At 29.4% G+C, this 21,761-nt stretch overlaps 1 protein-coding gene across 1 annotated transcript in view; it reads left to right on the top strand.

The window, feature by feature from the left end:
- Positions 1-21,761, top strand: part of LOC139515817 (tRNA (32-2'-O)-methyltransferase regulator THADA-like) — a 218,702-nt gene that overhangs the window by 172,549 nt on the left and 24,392 nt on the right. The gene's annotated exons all lie outside the window — the stretch shown is intronic.

Below are 21,761 nucleotides of genomic sequence, written 5' to 3'. Positions count from 1 at the left end.
CGGTGCAGCTCTAGTGCAGGTACTTCATATAACAATCTTCTAAAGTCATTTTAATTAAAACGGAGGGGTAAATCTAAAAAAAGAAAACTTTGGCAATATCTGTTTACAAAGGTCCGTACTGTGTTCTCAATGAAGCATATTACGAGCATGTCTTCTACATGTTTTATGTTTCCTGAATAAGAGTTCAAACTGTCAAGGAAAGTATTAAATACTAAAGTAATGTATTTTATAAAACAGGCTGTAGCCAAAAAACCGAATTATGGAGAAAAGGGATAACAATAAGAAGTTTTTGCATTATAAATCAAACATGTTAGATATATATTCTGGAGAGAAGTACTGTGAATTAATTATGATTCGTTGGATACCATTTTCAGTGGTTTTCATGGGTACAGAGGAACCACGAATTCAAATGCCCAACGAATTACAAATTTTCTATCCAGTTGTTTGTAGACTTTGACAAAACCATGAAATCTCATATCCATGAAAATGTTTGTCTTCAGCAATCCACGAAAATTGGTACCCACGAAAAAAGTTGAATCCACAGAAAACATTTTAAATTTATTATGAAACTTGTTTTTTTAATGAGAGTTACTTCCCCTATATTATATTAAATAAAAGGGTAATATAAATTTATAAACAGCCAAATTACCCAAATTACAGAGAGTAGTGACATCTCAGTATATCGGTAGAAAGATTTTGCATAAAATCAAATATTAACTTGATATATTCTGAGAAAAAAGACACTTAAAAATAACTTGTGAAACTTGGTTTTTAAATGAGAGTTACTTCCCCTACACCAACAACTTGCATTACAAATAGGAAGATTATATATTAGAAATCAAAGTAATGCCCTTTTATAAACAGAATGATATACAGTATTCACATACAATTATATAAGTAAGTTAAATATGTTCTTGAAAGAGGTAAAAACACTTTTTAAATGAGAGTTACTTCCCATTCATCAATAACATTATAAAGAAATACGAATTATAAACATATGACAGAAAACATTTAGGGTAAGGTCCTCATAGAAAATGTTTTGCATAAAATCAAAGAGGTAAGTCAGATATATTCTGGAGAAGAAAAAGACTAATAATAAGTTGCAAAATTTGGTTTTTAAATAAGAGTAACAACCCTTAGGCTTACATCAAAAACGTTCAAGAAGAAAATTTATACAGTAAAAAAAAATATTACACACCAAAGTGAGACTGCTGCAAAATACAAAATAACAGCTTTACTGAAAACAAGATAAAAAAAATTTGATTAGAGTTATCTTCCTTATTTTTAACACTAAAGTAATGGTTTATTTTGTGGATTTTTTTTAATTTGTGTGGATACTTGATTTAATTGTTTTAAAGAAATTGGGAATCGAGGAAATTTGTGTAGCTGAAGGACGCCTCCGGGTGCAGGATTTTCTCGCTGCATTGAAGACCTGTTGGTGACTTTCTGCTGTTGTCTTCTCTATGGTTGGGTTGTTGTCTCTTTGACACATTCCCAATTTCCATTCTCAATTTTATTTGTTGAATACTTAATAGATTCATACACACAAAATCCATGAAAATGGTACTGCAGAAAAAAGTAATCCACAGTTATTTATAAACAGGTCAAAGTCAAAATAATAAAGTAGAGTTTGGTGATATTTATTGGTACTATAAAAGTTAAAATAATATAAAGTTGTGGACTTCTTCTTATGTAAGTAACTAAGTTAGATATGTTAATAATACATGTATTCAATTTTTGGTGCAATTTTTTTTTATTTTTGTTAAATGAGAGTTATTGCCCTTTTTACATGTAAAGATGTGACAAGGTTAGTTTTGTCTGTGGGTGGTACAAATTATGAATATACAGATATGAGTTTCTCAAATTTAGTATAACACGGTTAAATCCAATTAGATATATTGTGACAAATAATAAAATACAGAATACTATACATAACATATATAATAAACACAAAATTAAAAAACTCAACTATATAATATTTGTCTCTCATTTTAGTTCCATTGACTGGCTTATGATACTTTCTGTTAATCTAACTCTACTAAAAGATGAATGATTTGATAATATGAATATTTATCTTTCATTTAAATTTAAATTAAAAAATTTAGCTTAAACATTTTATCTTGCAATTCATATTTATTTAGTATGATTTCCTTATCTTTTAAATCAATAAATATGAATGAAAACAGATTTTTAGTGAATGTCTTTCAGACAGCAACCAATCTGCCTTGACTTTTTAGTAAAAGGCCTGCAATTTTTATAACTGTATGTTCTTTCTCAGTAAGTTTGTCACTAAGTGCAGAAAATGTGTGGTGGAGCGTAATAAACATTTTTTGTATAATAACAAACTTTATCTAAGTTATTATCTTCATGCTAAATGCAGTTGCCTTTTTGCAATCCTTGAGATGGGGGGAAATTCCTCTAAACATGATGAAAGAAATTTATATACAAGATACAAAAAATGTCTAAATGTTTTTAAAAAAAATGGAGGGAAAAAAAGCTAAAATCATTATGATTCCTTAAGTAAAAGTTATGTAATTTATAGTACTGGGTTAGAAATGCAGTATTTAATTAGAATAGACATCCAGAGTACAGATAATCTTTTAACAATCTACATTACCGCTCAAGTTGATGGTATTTGAGCCAATGGTGACACCTAGGAGTAGAATTCTTAAGTGTGGCATACTCAGCAACTATTTAGTCATTGCAATCTTCACCTATCTCACTGCTATTTGGCACTTATTCTCGGGTTTCTCTATTTTTTTCTCTCTCATACAGACCTGCATTCTAATAGATGTCATTTTCGGAATGACTTCAATTGTTTAAGTATTATCGCACTGTAAAAAATGTTCTTTATGGAAGGACTATGACAGTTTTACATGTTGAATCAGAACTTTTTTTTAAACAATATAGTTGATGGATGGGCTTGGTGATTTGACAGTGTTTTTGTTTCTTTTTTTATTTTGTTAGTTTCATTTTTCATTACATTTTCGCCCCATGTGTCTCAGTGGAGAACATAAGATAAGATCTCTAAGATGAGGAGCAAGCTAAGTGTAACACTGATTTACGATGAGAAAACTTCATCAAATTTACAACAGTATTTGTCATTTGTGTAAACTCAAAAACCAGAAAAAAATGTTTCTATTAGTCATCTGAAAGATTTTAATTTTTTTGTGTTTTTACTGTCTTGGTTTTTTTTTTGGGGGGGGGGAGGGTAATTTTTCCAAAGGGCAGTGTGTTATTTTTTATTTTATTTTTTCAATCATTCTCCAGTCCCATTCCCTAACTTCTTCAATATTTTATACATCTTAGTAAAAAAAACAGCCTAAATTTCCAATTCCTTATTCCATTCAACACTCTGCTAAATCTATCTGTTGAATTTTCTTATCTTCTTGTATGCATGAAATATTTGTCACTGAACATTAAGCAAACAATTTTCAATTGTAAGAAAATATTTCCTATTTAGTCTCTTCCTTACTTCAATACATGTATTTCAAATCTTGGGGGCTCTGGGGGGTGGGGAAGTGGATGCCCTCATTTCTGTATTCCTTAGTTATAAGCCTCTTTTACCCTATTCTTTATACCTATACCTATTATTTCATCTATTCTTAATATTTAGCACCCTATTATTCTCTGTTGTGTATTTTTCATTGCCTATTATCCATTTGTTTGCCCATAATATTCTTTTCTGTGAACCAGGCTCTCTAAGAATTGAATATTAAATCATTGTTATATGTGCCCTTACCCCTCTTAAAAATCTTCCAATCACTAGGAACTAATTGTAATGTCTATGGAAAAAAACTTTTCAAAGCCTGTCTAAAAAACTGAAGATGTGGTATGGTGGTCAATGAGACAACTCTCCACAAGAGAACCAAATGATACAGAAATTAACAACTATAGGTCACTGTATGGCCCTCAACAATGAGCAAAGTCCATACATCAAAGCTCTATGTAATGATAATTTGTATAAGCCTATTACCCCACCCAGGATCTGATCAACACTGGGGACTGGGGACACACTTTGTACTTTATTAAAAGTAGCAAACTATTATCACTGTTGAAACAATTATCCAAAGTTTTGTCATTCTGTTAGTAATATTTCTTTCATTATGTATTTGTTTACAATCGAGTTGAAATGAGCCGTCAAAATTCTTTGCTTGATTGGAAATTTTAATAAGACAAAACACTGTAGATTCCTGGTCATCCTATTAAGCAATGCTTTTTCTCAATTAAGTCAGCGGGAGGCAGAGAACTGGTAGATAATGTCTTTGTTAAATAAACAACTAGAGTGCATTGCAAGATCATTAGAATATAAACAAATACTTTTATATACTCTTAGTTATGACAGTTTTGGCAGTTTTACGATGAAGAGATTTTTTTTTTCGGTTCTTTGTATTATGTACTTTAAAGTACTTAGTAAAGTAATGATTTTATATTTCATAAAATAAAAAATGTTAATCCAATAAAAAAAAAGCTTTTAGTGTATAAATAAAGATATTAAAAAGTGATAACATGTTCTTTATAGTGTAAATTACTTCAAATATTACTTTAAAACTGGGGAGGGATTTTTTTAAGAGAAAATTAGTACACTTGAAACCCAAGTCATAAATGATTGTCAAAAAGTTATAATTTACTTTGGCATTTCTTCACTTTTCTCAAAATTTGGTAAGAAAAAGTCAGTAAAATTTGATTCCAATTAGTGACAAATGAACCTTCACCATCTCAAATTATTAAAAAGTTAAACTTTTTGCTGTGTAAATTAAAATTCCTGAACTTCTTGAAAGTGAAAGGTTTTTCTTTGTCATTTGGAGAATTTGTTATTGATTGTATATGTTTGATTTATTTCACAACTTTGTCTTGTTTTAATTGTTTTACATTGTCTTATCGGGGCCTTTTATAGCTGACTATGCGGTATGGGCTTTGCTCATTGTTGAAGGCCGTACTGTGACCTATAGTTGTTTACGCCTGTGTCATTTTGGTCTTTTGTGGATAGTTGTCTCATTGGCAATAATACCACATCTTCTTTTTTATATTTTATAGAGACTGTGGGAGATTAAGTAATAATAATAATTCTTTATTTGCAAAACAGACAAAAACCAATTTTGGTTATGGCAAATACATTGACAAAAAACATGATCAAACATAATGAAAATTGGACAATAAGAGAATAATAAAATGTATAAAAACCTGTCTTTTGTTGAAGAGCCATCATTAAATGTTATGTTATTTTTGTCTCTGGGTTGCTGTCTCATTGACATGTGTACCCCCTCTGGGCCCCTCATCTCCTTATATTCTTATTAAAAGAGCAATGTTCGTCAATATAAGTGTTAGGGATGTCATGTCTTTAAAGTGGAAATAACTTAAAATATAATTGAAATTTGTGGCATTTTTATAACATAGACACAATACATTCGAAACAAAAGTCATAACAAATTGCTTTGTAAACCTAATAACTCAGTCATTTTGTTCTGCTCTTCTAGAATCCTACATTAATGCCTTAAAACCCCCTAGTCCATGAATAAAGAGGGTGCTTATGATAGTCCATGATTCATGAATTTTTATTGCTCAAGGAGTACATGTCCACCAAAGTGGTGGACCAACATAGTGAAGGACTAAAATATTCCTATTATTTTTTTCATGATTACATGAGTTGTCTGCCTAAGGTTTACACTACTGAGCCTGTGGTAAGATTTTATGTTTTCCCACTGCTGAGCTTGTGGCAGTGACTGTTGTTTAATATTCTGGGGGTTCAAGACATCATATAGATTTGTTTTCACTTTTGAAGTGCCCTATATTTTATTATGACAAAAAAGCTTCAACTGAAAGACTATTTTGAGACTCATTAAATTTTAGGGCTGTCATCATAAAACATAGTTAAACCAGTACTACTCTTGAAGAATGTACCTTTACAAAGTCAGGATTTAATTTGGTAGTCATTTTGAAAAATTTGTGTGCCATGCTTTTATTTTTCATTTTCAAAGATTTTTTATATTACATCATGAAAATTGCATAATTCTTTTAGAACATTTATTAGTCATTCTTGTGGACAATTTATTTGTCACACCAAAGATATAATTTGTGCACTGAGTCATTCAACACAGGATTCCATTTTTCCATTGGAATTTTTCTAATTAACTCAACTTTGTAATATCTTATATATAGAATGGATAACCTTTTATCTTTAATTAGGGAAAGTAAATGATAAGTGACTCCCTAAGGAGTCAGATGATAAGCCCTTCAGTATAACAGGTTCTCCCTTGGTCTAATGTCCCATGTAAGTACATTCACAAATTGATTTTCCACAACATAAAATTGCTATCAATTTTTTCTTTCAAAAATCTCCTTTGATATGGTGCTGTAATTCTAATTACTGGCCTTGTGTGTGTCAGCAGGGGAAGTAATCAGCAAAGGGAGGTAATTAAGGGTTAATTTCATACACCCTGCAGTTTGCACACTTCATAAAATATTTGCTTAATTATCAAATTTCTTGATGTTTGCTTGACTTTATGACTATTATATAGTTCTTACAATGTTCCCTGTTATTGATGCAGCGTACATGGATCTATATTTAATTACTTCAATTAATTAATAGATTTCTTTGAACAGCTGCAAAGTAAACCATAAACAAAGAGACGTCTTGCTGAAACAAAGCTGCAAGGTAAACCACAAACAAAGAGGATTCATATTGAAACAAAGGAAGTTTGTTTGTAAACATACTTGCCTGGAAGTTGACCAGCTTTAAACTATATAATGGTCTTTGATATTAAATAATAATGAAATAAGCTGCCAACATAAAATGTTAGTTAAGAATTGAGAAAAAATTTGTGAGGGAATAAAATATTAACAAATAATTGACTTCTGTATAACATGTGACTTGGAATAAAATGTAGAAAACATTGTTGAAAAGGGAAGAGGGAGAAAATAAGTTTAAATTTCAGAAATGTTAGCTTATAAAGTAAATTTTCAGTAGATGACTTTTTCTATACCTAAAGATTAAAAATTCTTTGTAGTCATACTCTTTTACACATGTTAGATATATAACTTTTTTATTTTCACAAAATTTCTGTTTGTCACTAAGGAATTGATTTCATTGAATCATTAGTAACAAACAATTTTTTGGTTGAAATGAAAGAGTAATTTACACATTGTTGATAGGTAATTGACATGCTAGCAAACAAATTATCTCCCTTTCATCAGGTGAAAAAGGTATAAATTAATTTCAAACAACCTGGTGTGAAAGACAAGAATAAATAACCTAAATTCTAATAATTAATTTACACCTTTCCAAAATAGGTAAGACATCTCTGTGCTAATGTCCAATAATATATAATTGATAGTAATTTGCACTTATTTACATGAATAATTAACACTTTATAATTGCCATTACCTCTAAAAATATCTTTAGTAATATTAAATTCAAATCAGTGTAGGTGTTGATATTGTTCACACCTGAAATGTTATTTACAGCATTCAGGGGGGAGGTAATTAATATCAAAATAATAATTTTCACCTTTTTACACTTGAACAAGGATTTTAATTACAAGACACAATAACAGTCCTTGACCATTACAGAAATAAATTTTATTGTATAAATATACAGGAAGGGTCAGTTTTATCAAGGAAGTTGTGTAGATTAAAGCTATATAACTATTGGTCAAGCTGACCACATCATTCACTTTCTAGATATATAGGTACAAACAGGTAATTATAATTACCTCCCCTGCCAATTAGATGGTATTGGCAAGGGAGATAATTGACCCACCAGATGGCCAAGGCACCTGTCTTTTCACTGACAAACTGAATCTGTGTATTGATTAAATTGGGTTAATTGGTTGGAAATTAATGTTGCATTTCAATTTAAAATTGTAAACAAGTCATTAATTGTAACAACTGTACAGTCAATAAGTTAGGTACCCAGTGTGTCATCGCCAGGGCCGTCAGAATATTTGTCAATAAGATATAAGCTGGGGAAAATGATAATGTCTTTCTCTAAAGCAATTAGTCAGAAACTTTGGAAGTTCAATGACATTTTTCTTTGGAATGATAGACCTCTTTTGAAAGGAATAAAAATGAGTTACCTTAGTTATCTTAATACTAATAAAATTTTTAAAAAAATTTAGCTCTGAAAAATGCCTCTCTGAATTATTCATCTTCTTGAACTTTTTTAAAAAATAACTCAAATATAGATATGTGGCACCTATTTGAATGTCTCATATTTTTGGTATACAATGTAAATAAATGGAAATCATAAGCAAATGCTAGAGTGAAACTTGTAAAAATGGCCAATTTAAAGTCAAAAGTTGTTTCTAAATTGACAGTACATTTTTAATACAGCTTTTTTGTGGGAGGGAAATATTTTGGGTGGTAACAATTGTAAGGCATATTTGCATGTGACAAAACTATTTGGGGTATTTATTTAAAAATTAATTAGAACATTCTTTAAAGCCAAACCAAAATCATACATGAAGCTATGGTTTTTATTTTTCTCTTTAAAACATAAATTAATGGTTTCTTTTCTCTTTAAAATTCATTTATAAAACAAAAAAGTAAAATTTGCAAGAATGAATCAATTTTGTGAATTGTTACACTTTGAATAAGAAACAGTTTGGTGGATAAAAAATGTATAAAAATTATGCAATAAATCAATCTGGAATTGTCAAAAGAGAAATAAAATTATTTTGTATTTTAAAAGCATGTATACAGTCTAAATAACACATGTATTATGTGAGAGAGAAAAAAATGGGAATCATAAAAAAGTAAAGCGAAAATTTAAAGGATTGTGAAAATGAAAAACAAATAGTGTGATTCATAAAATATGGAAAAAAAGAAATTGTAAATTTGATATGTAACAACATCATCATCCTTATTTCTTCTTGGTATCCTTTTGTTAACTCCATCAGACATTAAGACCTGGTTAAAATATTTAGTAAATTACTAAGTCAACATTTGTTATGTTGTTAATATTGCATCTGCTGTAATGCTTCATAGCATCGCCCATGCTCCAATGCCAACCATCCAACACTTTAATTTCCATAAAACCAGGATTTACTAAGGCTTATGGCACTATTAGTTTTTAATATTCTGCTGGTATTTGGGTGGTACAACAATTATACAAACGGGCTGTTGTAACGACCTCTGCATTGTTATGCAATGTTTCATAGGTCGTAATATAGATCATTTCAGACAAATCGTTAAAACAGTTTTATAAAAATCAGGCATAGTGATAAAGCAATTTTGTATGCATCATCTTGGGTTTGGGGTAAAATATTCAAAAATTTATAAATCTTTCGATGCATGGATAATGAGTAAATAATATTGCCAAGTTGGCATGTCTGATTTTTATGCTGAATAATGACGTGCATTTTAAAACAGTTTTCTAAGAGACAATGAATCCAGTGCAGGTGCACCCTTTTCTAAATGAAAAATAAGTTAAAATGATCAGCAGAGAGGATTATGATATGATTTTCGTGTGAACAATTTTAAAACACCTGCTTCTGGAATAAACTTTGTCAGGTAACTATGCTTCTGATCAATTGCTTGGAAAAACGAAATTGCTAAAGTTTGTGGACGATAAACAGCTATTGGCCCTAAAGAGAACAGCAAGGACCATCTAGCAAGCCATGTAGCCTTTAGGGATTTTTATAATGAAAATAACACTTCTGAAGTGCTTTCCCGGATTTATAATTTTATCAATAATGCTCAAAACAGGGACATATAGATACTTTCAATACCTCAAGGAGCTGACCTATAATGGCTAAAAAGGAATTAGAATGAAAGCCAAACCAAGCTACAGTTAACTTTGTTTGAGGGACAATAGTGAAAACACAATAATCTTATATGTACTCAAGAACCAAAAGCTGTATTATATTTTCCAGTAGTTTTTTGTATACTCAATATAAATAAGAAGATGTAGTATGATTGCCAATGAGACAACCCATTACAAGAGACCAAATGACACAGAAATAAACAACTAGAGGTACGGTCTTCAACAATGAGCAAAGCCCAGACCTGAAGTTGAACCATAGTACGGTGTTCATTTGAGTTTAATTTCAAGATTAATAATCTTTATTTGTCATATAAGTAACATTATACTTGTGACATAAACAAAAGTAACAGCAACAATAAAATAACTGAGTTAAACACACACATATCTTTATATATACAAGTAAAAGTAACTAAGAGTCCCCTGTCCTCAGCTCTAAAGACTGTTTTATAAAGGAACCTGTTTTTTTCACTTGGTTTATATTAGAAGGATTTAGTAGGACTACTAGTTTTTCAGTATCAGATAGATTTGAAAACATAGGATTATCTATTGCCATGTCATTAAAAAGTTTTATACGTAAAACATTATTAATTTGACAGTGGAGGAGAAAGTGATTTTCATCTTCTAAGGTTTTACAAGTTGGACATGTTCTATTGTCTCGAGGTATTTTTAGATATCTGCCCTTCTCAATGAGCAAATTATGGTCACTAATTCTAATTTTTGTAAATAAACGTCTAGTTTCAAAATTGTGATATTTTAGATAAAATTCTTGGTCTTGTTTGACTTTAATATTTTTGTAAAGAAAAAGTTTGTTATTTTCGTTCAAACTATTAATTTTATTTTCCAGTAGTTCTGAATAAAATTTACTTGTAATATTCTTAATCCAAGCCTTTAGTTTGTTAACTTGTTCCATATTTTGACAGGACATTACTTTTTGTATATCAATATTCATTTCTTGTGTTGAATCTTTTATAAAAGTGGACCAAGTATAAACTCCTTGTGAATCAAGGTGTTTACTTAATGTATAACTTTCTTTTAGCAATGGGTTTATGTTTTCAGTATTTAATCTAGCCCAATAAAGAATTGCTTGTGTTTTTATATATTTTTCTATTGGTTGTCTACCAAGTTCAGCTTTAACACCTAAATTAGCAGATGTTTTTTTAGTACCTAAAATATATTTACAGAAATTAACATGAACCTTTTCGAAGGGAGTCTTATCCAAATATTGGAAATTATCTATATCTTTGTTTTGGGATTTTAATCTGCCTTTTGCTCTATAATAAGATTGATATGTATCCATGTATGATATTTCAGCATTATATGTTAAAATTGGTTTTATAAGAGAATCAAAAAGATTACAGGATACATTAACAGGAAAATTTCCCAAAAAGGCTGCATGTGTTTTTAATGAAAACAGAGCTTTCCTAGCTTTTTTGGCTAAATCTGTTAAACTTGCATTTAGATTTCCATTATTTTTTATCAGAGTGCCCAGAAATTTATACTCAGTAACGTTATCAATTTTTTCATTATTGAACCTTACAATGTATGGTTCCAGTTTTGTAGTTCTTTGTTCAATGATCATTGTTTTTGTTTTTTTAGTATTTAGACATAACTGCCATTTTTCACAGTAATTTGATAAGTTATTTAAGCTATTTTGAAGACCTTCTTTACTTTCGGATAAAATTATAAGGTCATCGGCAAACAAAAGACTTCCTATATCAGAATTTAATATTCTCAAGGGTTTTGAACCTTTATGGTCAAAATTTTCAACTATATCATTAATAAATAAATTGAAGAGTGTGGGACTAATACTGTCCCCTTGTTTCACTCCTCGGTCAATGGGAAAGAATCTAGAATGTTTATCATTATATTTTATAGATGCTTCAGTATGAATAAACTGTTGTTTTATTATTTCAAACATATGTTTCCCTACACCCATTTTAGCTAATTTATAAAGCATTCCAATTCTCCAAAGGGAATCAAAAGCCTTTTTAAGATCTACAAAACAGACATAAAGTTTTCTTTTATTTTTATGAATATATTTATTAATCAAAGTTTTAAGGATAAATACACTGTCTGCAGTTCTATGATTAACTCTAAATCCAAACTGGGCATTAGTTAATTTTTTTTCCATAGTTTTAATCATTCTTTGATTTAAGATACTACTAAGTAATTTGGATATACAGTTGATTAAAGAAATTCCTCTGTAATTGCTTGGATTACATTTGTCACCAGATTTATGTACTAAAGTTATGTATGCAGAATTCCATGAAGTTGGATAGTGTCCTGTTTTTAACATAAGATTAAATAGTTTAGCATATGCTTTGGTAGTTACTGGACTACTAAATTTAATTACCTCGTTCAACACACTATCTGGACCGCTTGCTTTTCCATTTTTTAAGTTTTTTAAAATACATTTAATTTCAGAGCAAGTAATAGGCCTGTCTGTCTCCGGGTTAAAAGAAATAGTATCTTCAATATTTTTCAGCTTTTGCTCAATTTTGGTTTGAAAATCATTATTTATTTTTGAAAACTTTCCTTGATTTTGGAAATGTTTAATTGTGCTTTCACTGTCCTTTAACATTTCTTTTAAATCATCATCTCCATCTGTATTTTTGTTTTCTAGTGATTTTAGTATTTTCCAGTATTCCTGAGGATTTTTATTCATCGAATCTGAAAGTTTATCAAAGATTTTCTTTTTATATTCTATTTTTTTCTGTTTTGTTAACTTTCTAAATGATTTGAGTAAACAAAAGTATTTATGTTTCAGTGAACAGTTAAAGGGATTTTGTCTTAATTCTTTTCCAACTGCATTTATTGACTTTTTATATTCATATACTTCATTATCTGACCATTTTTGTTTCTTTTTTTTGTTTCTTTTAAAGTTTGGTATACCTCTTACATGTCTTAGTGTACAAGTTTTTTCTGTTAAGTTGCATAAAATTAAATCAAGCTCACTAGCTGCCTGATCTATCCCATTTTGATTTTCACTATATTTCTTTGATTCAAATGTTATAATTTCGTTTATAAAATTTTCAGAAGATAGGGTTTGAATTAATATATTTTTGGAGTTATTAATGAATGATCTGAATTAGTTGCTTTTGTTTGTTTTTGTTTTAGTTTTTGTTTGGCTAAATGTCAAATATTCTTTCACCATATTGGATTCTGGAGAAAAAAAATATAGCAGTTTGATTATTTACCTACATCAGTCAATGTCTTATCAAAAATAAAAATAAGGCGATGGTGTATGATTGCCTTTGAGACAACTATACACAAAAATAAGGCGATGGTGTATGATTGCCTTTGAGACTACTATACACAAAAATAAGGCGATGGTGTATGATTGCCTTTGAGACTACTATACACAAAAATAAGGCGATGGTGTATGATTGCCTTTGAGACAACTATACACAAAAATAAGGCGATGGTGTATGATTGCCTTTGAGATAACTATCCACAAAAATAAGGAGATGTGAAATGATTGCCAATGAGACAACTATCCAACCAAGTTAAATGAAGTGGTTTTTATTAAATTAAGGCAACAGTTTGAGTTAGACCTTGAACAATGAGAAAAACCTATACCATATAGTTGGCTACAAAAGGCCCTAGCATGAAAAATTGAAACTATGTAATTGAAAAAACTAATGGCCTTATGCATAACAATCAAAATATGCTTTAATTATGACAAAATATTGAATTTTTAATTTAGAGTGTTAAATCCCAATTAATATTTTCATTGGCTAATTGTTTAGATTTCAGTGCCAAGTGTATTACAGTAGAAATAAATTTTATAGAAGATTGATTAATTTTAAGGAATTTATGTGGTCATTTAGTATCTGTAAAACTCATTACTGTGGTCAAGCTGACCATTACCTTGACCTTTCTAGTGTTGATTGACCAGTCCTTCATCAAAAGTAATGTTCTTGGGTAGAATTAGAGTAGAACTGAGTTTTCAATGATCCATGGTGTTTTCCTGATGTAGATAAATTAGTTTTGGTCAGTTTCGGTCAGTTTTTCAGGAAGTCCTGGAGTGGCTGGAGTAATTAACTTTTCAAACTTTTGATTTAATTAACATGCAGTCGACATTTCAAGGTTGTTACTTGAGATGATGACTTGTTCATGGAAGAAATAATGTGCTGAATAACATTATATGCTTAGAAATGATAACCTAATAAGCTTTGATTTATATCAATTTTCATAATTTGTTTTATTTACCATTTAGTTAGTTATTTATTGGAGTCATTGATGTTTTTATATTTATTTATGTTTTTTCCTGAAATAACAAAACTTAAAACCTACAAATTGAGAGGGACAATGTTAATGAGACATCCATATGAGGTGGACAACCAATATTTTCTCTCCTCTGAAGCCCATGCCCAGTTGTTACAAATGTAAGAAAAAAGTCAATATTATATAAAAGGTTGTAAACTTGGTATTTATTTTTATAAGAATGTATATATGTGTGTGTCATTTGGAAAAGTCACAAATTGTAAGTTAGCTCATAAACACTGGATTAGTGTTTCAGATATATATTTCAACATTTTTGATGTTAGAATATATGTGTGTGGTATTTCAATGTGAGCTTATTGCAATTTGAAATGAATAAAAGTTAAATATTATAGAGAATCTTAAAAGTTGACTTTAAAACTCAAACCATAGAATGAATTATATTTCAAAATCCAGACTAGCTTTTTTTAAAAGTCATTGACAGGCAGAGAGCACTTTTTCCTTATTTTATCTCTTTTTTTTCTATTATTAATGTTGTTCTCCTTAATTTTTTTTATTGTTTTTATGTTAAATTGTAGCTGTTGATATTTTAATAAGTCTAATTCTAACTTTTTAACATTTTTAATGATTTTTTTTATCATTGACAATCTTTCGTGGGAGGGAAAATGTATCATCTCTGACATGCTTCACCTGCAATATTGCCTCATTACCTGTTAACATTCCAACAAAGGAGGAGGTCCCCCTTTAATTTATAGTGTCAATATTTCTGACAGTGATTATATGATGGGATCTGTTGACTTATCATAAAATCTTGTAATATTGATATATCATTATCCTATTATGAATATTTATTTTATAAACAGGTGATATGTCTGATTATTCACTTGATTTCCCAATTAACTGATTGACAGGGAGGGTAATATCTGTTTAATATTGACAGGGAAATATCTGTTTAACTTTGACAGGTTGACACTGGGTCTCTCATCTGCTGTATCATCAGAAAACAAACAGAAATAGTTATTGGTTTATTTTTAATCAGGGGGGTTTCCCCAGGTGGATATATTTATCCCCCAAAAAGAAAGAAGGAAATTAAAAATTTTATTCATAGATTTCAATAAAAGTTATTCTATTATAATATCACTCGGTCTTTTTATAGTTGTTAATTTTTTATTAAGTAATTTATTTTAAGAATAGGTAAATTTATTTTCAGTAGTACTGTATTTGATGCTTATCTGCTATTAGCCATTAGCTTGTAGGAATAAGAGAAAAGATGGATCAGAAAAGTTGACATTACTCTCTCCTTGTTAAAAATCAGGCTCTGCATTTTGTCTAGTACGAATAGAGTTAAACACATGTCCTTTTGCTGATATAATACTTGCCACTGGACATAAAACAATTGTTCATTATCATCATTTTAATCACATAAAAGCTTTAAACATTTTTAATTGAAATAAGACAAATAAAATGTTCAACAAGGACCTTATATACAATCAAATCATTGGGAACATTCAAAATAAACTACTAAATCAAAGTATCAAAAACATGAAACCCTTTCTCTTTTGTACATTTGAAAATGCCTGTACCAAGTCAGGAATATGACTGTTCTTGTCCATTTGTTTTTGATGCGTTTTGTTATTTGATTTTGCCATGTGATTATGGACTTTCCGAATTGATTTTCCTCTGAGTTCAGTATTTTTGTGATTTTACTTTTTTCATGCTTCTTTTAAGTTGACATGTCTTTCTGTGAATGGTCACCTTGGCTAGCATTTTAAATCACCCTCTGTGTTCAGTCATATCTCATTGACATATAAATGTAATATTTGCCGCTGGACTTTAAATACAATAGCTCATAATCAATATTATCAGCTGAATCACTTAACTAATGAACTTAATAAATAGAAATCAGAAAAAAATAAAATATTTATCAAGTCATAAATTAACAAATTTTGGGAACCTTCAAGATAAATTACTAAATCAAAGTATCAAAAACATGAAACCCTTTCTCTTTCATGCTTCTATACAGAAATGACAGATGATTAAGTGAATATTGAAACACTTCACTTTTTTTATTGACATGAAAATATTTTCTGACTACCATCAGCTGATTACCTGTTAAAAAACACAAAAATAACCAAGACCAGATGTTAACCTGTAAGATCGTACAGAAAATCGGCAGGGGTTGACAGGTGTTAGGGTTAGCTGTCTCCGTGCAGTAATTAATATGTAATGATGATGTTTCACCATGTAAAATCCATTTCTTCCATTTAATTAAAAACATTCATAAGATTCTGATTTTATTGGCATCTTTAAGATGTTTGTAATGACTGTCAAAAAGTAACCATATCATAGTTTGATTGTGAAGCTTTGTGGTTTTTGGGAAAGTGCATTTTTTAATATGATCATGTGAACTCCTGCAATGAAGAGCCTGAAAGAATATTATTTTGCAGTTTTGAAGTGCATGATTGAGAGAGGTCACATGTGAAATGATTTTTCATACTCTTAATTATTGTAAACAATATCTTATTATATAAAAAATATGTTTGGAACAGAAAAATATACATATGGTTCTTGGATATAAAATTTATAATTTTTGTGGTGTCGAATGCAATGAAAAATGATGTAATTCAAAGTGATTCAACAACTAAAAATTTCAAATGCTTTATTTTGTTCTGTTTTCATTCAAAATTGTAATTAATTTTCAATGTAAAAATCATAATTCATTTATTTTTTTCCATCAATTAATATGAATTGTCCTGAAAATGTGTGAAATATTTGCCACTGGACACTAAGCAACCAACAATCATTCAATTTAATACAATTGTTTATAATGTATATCTAATATCAGACATTTTAATATATGATTTTGTTTTATTTTTTTACTTCAGATGTAACCTAGTTTATCTCTTTCAATGAAAATTTAAAGATTAGGCCAGTGGTTTATTTTTTTACTTACTGCAGATTTTTTTAAATGTTTTATTTTAGAGTTATCTCCCTTACAATTGGTTATACCTCTGATTCACATTTCATGCTGTTAATTGGATATTAATTACCCTCTAATTATCAATAGACAAGACACTTATATGTTAGTCATATAATAAATGTCAAATTTTCACACCTATTGCAGATCCGCCCATCTCTCAGATTTCCCCCCTCCTGTGGAATCTGACTAAAATTCTCAATAAATGACATAATTATTGGAGAATGTGCTCCATTCAAACTCGCCCACCTGTCAGTCACTCCAACTTCATCCAAAACTTGTTAACACCTGGTTACAGGTAAAAAATCTCAAAAAGTTTGATTTATGATTTTATTAAATTTATGGCCAACTATGAACAGTTTGACATTGAAATAACAAAAAAATATATTAAAGGGAAATTCCGCGATTTTTTACTTATCATCTAATTATGTTCATCTTAACATAAAAAACACATTTGCAAAGTTTTAAATTTATATTCCTTCTAATAACGGAGAAAATCAAGTATTTGTAACTTTTTTGGTTGAATTCTCGAGTGGATCGTGACGTATTAGCCCGATTTATTGAATTCTGGGAAAAAATAAAATCTGTTTAACTCTTATAGCTTATCGACAATATACGTAATTAAAAGCGCACAGCTGACGAATGGTCGAAGTTATAAACCACAATATAAGAATGAACGAAAGTGAATATGCATATATATACCGTTTTGTATTGATTGAATTAAACTCCTATAAAATTATCTCTAGTAAATGTTTTTGAATAAATTTAATTAATTATTGTTGAGATTTTTTTCATAAAATATTTATTGAACATTTTTACTGATATTGAACTGAAAATATTTCAGTTCTATTTACCGTTATTGTTTTGATAATCATTTCAATGCAACTAATGTGTGAGCAGAGTGTGTATATTATTTTGTAAAGGTCACTGTATATTTCTCGGCTTGAGGTCAATTCGTTTACCTTGTAGCTATTTAGCCGCAGGTGTGAGTTCAAGCGTACACAGGTATAAATGTTGTTATTTGGAAAGGATAAATAGAAAGGATTAGAGTATATGCTGTCATGATGTTAATACACTAAGATTAAATACACGATGAGAATAAAGATACAATAATTAAATTGTGTAAATTAATTGAAAATAAAATTCAGATTCGTAATTCCGAAAGTGTATAAAAATAAAAGGAAACAATTTTTGATTACTTTCTTAGCGGCAATTGGCGTAAAGATTCAAATATGAAGCAAAAAATAGTAGTTTTAATCTTTAATAAAAACTAAATGCAATATTACCCAATTTGATATACCATTGTACATCTGTTTGATATCATTGACTTTACCGGAATTTCTTAACTTGTATTCAAATCTGGCTGTGTTTAAATGCTAATAAAACTATTGCAATTTTAAAGTTTTTAATTGACAAAAAAATACAACATACAACATGCATAATTTTTTTTTAGTTTCTTTTTAACATTTTATTCTTACATAATTAAATTCATTTGACAATCATTTACACGAACTTTTTGTGAAAAGAATACTAATTATCTAAGCTAAGGCATTATATCTTTTGAGGATTTTTGAGGATTTTTTTTAAAATTCTATGATAATAGTTGTGCAATGTTAAACATGATAGCCGTCATTAATCCAAATAAGTAATACAGTAGTTGTAATAAAAGTTATACTTTAGTCATGCATTACAGATATTGACGAATTTATAATAGTTCGTTCATACATCGTTGTTCATGAAACAATCATTATTAGTATACATGTAAGTTTCCTGACGTATAAGAGCCATTGAGGATGAGCTCCAGAGAAATCAGACTAGTTGCGTTTCGTTCGTTTGTTTGTTGGGAAAGGAGAGGAAATGCAACCGTTTGTACAGATAAACGACAGAATTACCATACAAGCATTTATAGTCAACACAATCAGAAAGAGTTCCCATCGTTAGACGGGGAATATGAAGGCTTCCAAGAATGAACAAGTGACATGTCTAACTCTGAACAGTTAGAGAACAGACTATCGACATCGAACGCTTGTTCTTGATATTTGAAACTGTATGCATATATATACGTATACGTTTATGATATAGTGATGAGTTCTGACAAAAACTAAATTCCTTCATGGTTATATCTTGCCATACGTTTATATTGGTTTGTAAGGTGATTACTCAAAATCGTTATTTGAAAATCCTGTTTGTGAGATGTAGATTCATTTCAATACAGAAATTTCGTCTATATATTTCACAAGTGTATAACACGGAGAAGCTCTGAAGGTTCATTACTCCCATTTTGTTTGGGTGTGAACCATCGATGTTTACAGCAATATCAAGGAATAAGGTGATGATGGTAGAAAGAACTATGGGCGTCATGTGGCAAATATTACATGCATATCGGACAATGAGTTGTCAATCTGTATGAAAAGTTTTCCAATACAACCATATTATTGAGAAGGAATGTTTACATGCTATACTCTCGTACTAGTATTACAGGGTTCTTGTGGCGTTCACCTTAGACACACATCGTTTTAACGATGTTTAAAAAAAGACAGAACCAATTTAATGTCATATTTCCCTATTTTTTAAATATAACTAAAATTCTTTTATCTGACAAGAATATCCCTATTTAGCGAACAAGTAATTTATTCTTTTTTCGGTTATTGAATACCAAGAAAGAAAATAAATCCCGAAATTAATTTGAAACTTTGATACTCAAAAGTTTCCCAGCAAAATATTCACATCCCCTGGGGATAATTAGTGTTCGTCCAGTGGCATATATAACAATTGTGATGACGAATTCCTTCCTTTGTTTGAGAACAATCTTATTGAAATATAAATCTGTGATTTTCCTAGGTCCACAGCTTCAATGAACCAAAGCAAAAGTTATACATCGACCTGTATTTAAATCAAATTGGTTCTCTTCTTCTTTTGGTATACAACTGTAGTCTATCGACATTCGATGATTACATACTGTTGGCATACGTTGGTTAGTCTATTTACAACACTTTTACCCCTATTTATTCAAAATATATGTTTTTTTCTTATGTTCAATGTATACACGTATATATTTTAAATTGCGCTATAGTTCCGTAACTTTATATCCAGTCGTATAAACGAATCGTCGGAAAGTGCGTACATTTTTTTAAATCAATATTTCTGGTCTGTTCCAATCTGTCCTTCACTATTGACAATGACTATATATTACATTTTCCCAAATTCACCCTTGGAAAAAATATTTAAATAGATTTTAATTTCATCAAATCTTATTTTTTGGGTATTATTTATATATTATGAATTATATTCTTTACACCAGAAATGTTATTTATAAACAAGCGTATGAGTTTAGTAATGACAAGTAAGACAGAGTTGTATATTATACATCTGATAGTTCAAAATGGAAAGTTATAAGTTATAAGTTATCAGCCGTGTACACTGATCAATACCTGCAGAAGTGAAACGATGCATGAACTTGCAAGCCCGACAGGAAATCGCTTGAATACCTGGACGTGTCACCTCATACCCCTCACAATACCTTTGGAAGTAATACCTTTAGCCATGCTGGTGATCAGATAAGGGAAGATCAAAATATATTTGAAAAAAGTTTATTACTTTAAAGAATTATGAACAAATTAGATTTTCGAAAACAATTTTCACGGAACACTTATTTATGATTTCAACTTTGACTTTTCACCTAATTCCAATATCAACAGTTTAAAAACAACAGACCATGGTAATTTAAAAAAAGTCAGAATATTTTCCGTATCAAGTTAGTTAGTCGTATTAAACAACCGTACGATTGACAAGATATCGACACGCAATTACGACTACATCGGTTACTGTAGTTTTGTTTCTTTGTGGTTTATAGACATATCGTTTTTATTCATCGGGAAAGAAGACAAGATGGCGGATCTCGGAGAATTGATACTCTAAATTTAAAATCGATGGTGATCGCTTATCTAGCGGAATAAAACTTTAATATCTATGAATTTGAACATTTTTATACAGAATGAACATAATATCAATTTTTGATTTTTTTGCGAAGTTTCCCTTTAAATTGATTTCAAATAAACTTTTGAACCCAAAGGTGCAAATTGATTTTTATATTTTTGATCATACTCTGATTTTCATTTGAATAATGAAATTAGATGCAAGGATGATAAAGAATACACATTTGAATTAATTTTCATAAATGTTTATTTTGAAATATCTAATTTACATATGATTTATCCCAAACAAATGGAGGGAAATTAAAAAGACATAATAAAAGTGTTCTCATTTATCATAAATTTATGACATGCTTTTTATGAATTTGACTTATCTCAGATACTTGTGAATGACATGTGATGTACAGTAGGATGGTGTTTACAGAATACTGAATAATGAGCAAAATAAGGGGGCATAAGAAACAAACAATAAGATAAATAAGCAAAAAAGATTGATAATACAGAATAATGGGAGAAAATAAATATTATAAAGTCATAAAAAAATGGTATAAAAATATTCTTTTAAGAAGAAAAAGATGAAGGACCCCCAACAAGACCCTCTTGTAAATTTCACACATCTATGTGAATGGTATTATGTTGATGGTAAAATTTTATTTGAAATTTATCTTTCAAATCAAATAAATTATTGTCATTTGAATCATGAAGATGTGTGATGACCAGAATCTTAATATAAAAACATGTATATGTTATGACATTTAACATAAAAGAAAACAAAAATTTGTTGTAAAATATTTGAATTGCAATGCTTCAAGTTGTCCACTTTTGGAAATGCCGGATACTTTGATGAAGGGAAGACACCTTTGCT

Source organism: Mytilus edulis, chromosome 3, assembly GCF_963676685.1.
Source record: "Mytilus edulis chromosome 3, xbMytEdul2.2, whole genome shotgun sequence".
In the NCBI taxonomy this organism is placed as follows: domain Eukaryota; kingdom Metazoa; phylum Mollusca; class Bivalvia; order Mytilida; family Mytilidae; genus Mytilus; species Mytilus edulis.
This window is presented reverse-complemented; position numbering and strand designations above follow the sequence as displayed.